Source organism: Nanorana parkeri, unplaced genomic scaffold (assembly GCF_000935625.1).
Source record: "Nanorana parkeri isolate BGI_ZX_2015 unplaced genomic scaffold, ASM93562v1 scaffold347, whole genome shotgun sequence".
NCBI classification, from domain to species: Eukaryota; Metazoa; Chordata; class Amphibia; order Anura; family Dicroglossidae; genus Nanorana; species Nanorana parkeri.
In genome coordinates this window covers 66,471-68,346 of record NW_017306615.1, presented here as the reverse complement: position 1 = coordinate 68,346, position 1,876 = coordinate 66,471, and the positions used below count along the sequence as shown (strand labels likewise).

Here is a 1,876-nt window from a genome sequence, read left to right as displayed (position 1 = left end):
TGTGTTATGTTTCCTCCATGGGGTGTTTTATATTTCAAAGGGCAAGGACTGAAAATACTTCAGTGATTTTTGAGAGGTTTCTTTAATTGCAGGCCGGTGGGTTATGTTTGCCGCTTCTTGGCTTCCCCCCGCTGCTTCATTAGCTAGAGCTACGTGACATACCTGGTACAGGTATGGAGTGTATGTAGCTCACTTCCCTTCCTCCCCTGGTGTGGCGCTGGGTGCCATCACATGGGGCAGGGAGAAACTCCGCAGCCCTATGTAAGCTCTGACCACACAGGTATTCACATGTGAGGGCAGACAACAAAGTGATCCTGATCTCCATGTTAAAGCCCAAGTTTCATCTGTAGGAAATATCTGAGACTGCATCATGGTGCAGCCTTAAGTTGGACATACACTATGCAAATTTCAGGCGGTTCTTGAAGAACCATCCGAAATTCGCATCCTTGTTGGCATCCCTTGAGCATAGGATCAAAGGAGCACTTTAGGAATCTTAAGCCAAATGGGTATTCTGACAGCAGCCGGTGCCACTGCCAGAAAACAAAGTTCACGGTTGGAGATTCGGTTGGAGATTCGGTTGGAGATTCGTCCATCCACGCTGTTTAGCATGGACGGAGGAATCTGTTATGGTTTTTTTTGTTCAGCCCACCAAAAAAATGTATACCCTATTTTACTCCGGAGGATAGCTGTATGTGTTGTTATTTCATTGTATTCTCTCCCTGTCAGAGCAGAACTAGCAGCTCAGTGCCAGGCTGTAAGGACCCCCAATAGAGGCGGATCCATATCTTGTCTATGCTCAGAACTGATAACGGATCATTTGTCCAGGCTGCTGGAGAAGCAGAACGCTGTCAGTCAACATAGCCTCTGTTTTTGTTCATATAACACCCTAAGGCCCCCTTTACTCCGGCGGTCCGATTGAGTCTGCCTGCCAGCTTTTCAGGCGGACCTGATTGGATGCCCATTGCTAGTCTATGGGCAGCCGGGTCTAAATGGACAGGTGTCTATTTACTCCTAGTTACCCCCGGCTCTGGCAAGGCCCGGAAAAACAAATAGAACAGTGTTCCGTTTTAACAGACCCAACTGTGCCAGATTTGGGAGCAATCCATTTACATCCAATTCCTCATAGACTGACGTGGGGTCCGGTCATTTCATTTTTTGGGAGCAAAAAACTGGGCCGTCATGGATGTCATAGCGGTGACATCCGATCCGTACTCGGAGGAGGGGATTCGCGCACGGGTTTGCCTCCTGATCAGCGCATGTGAAAGGGGCCTTATAAGTTTCAGACAATGAGCTAAAGCAGGAGAGTGGACAGCTCCTGAGGGGTCTTTACAGCCCAACATTGCAATGACAGGGAGAGAATAGAAGTAAATAAATAAAGAAAAGCCATCGCTGAGTAGTTAGGCTGAGTGGAGATTTAGATGATTACAAATACACGTTGGTGACTGGATCTTAAAGGTCAGAGTTGCTTTCTCCCCGGCATGCTGTTTGGCAGCAATAACAGAGCAGCAGTTGAGGAGTTAAATTGCCCATAGACGTTTCGGGTGTCTCACGATACCTCTCTCAGTGTTGGAAATATTCAGTGACAACAGTGCCATCCTTGTGTTACAAGCTGGAGTGTTTCTTGAGAGGCTGATTTAAATTAACACCGCCGTGCATTCTTGTCCCTCATCTTTATTCATGACACTGACGGCCTCAATAGATCCAGCCTGCTATTTATACGCATTGCTGGCGAACAATTCTGCGTATGTAAAACGCTAGCCGGGAATTGTTTTCTTGTCTTATAAAACGTCATTTTCACTTGACGTGAAACTCCATTTGTGAACAAAATCGTTGCTGACGTTTAATACGCTTTTTTTTTTTTGCCTTCCCTGCTCCC

The 1,876-nt window shown here is 46.7% G+C and overlaps 1 protein-coding gene across 1 annotated transcript in view; it reads left to right on the top strand.

Moving 5' to 3' along the window:
- SEPT12 (septin 12) overlaps positions 1-1,876 on the top strand; it is a 28,297-nt gene that overhangs the window by 8,116 nt on the left and 18,305 nt on the right. The window lies entirely within an intron of this gene.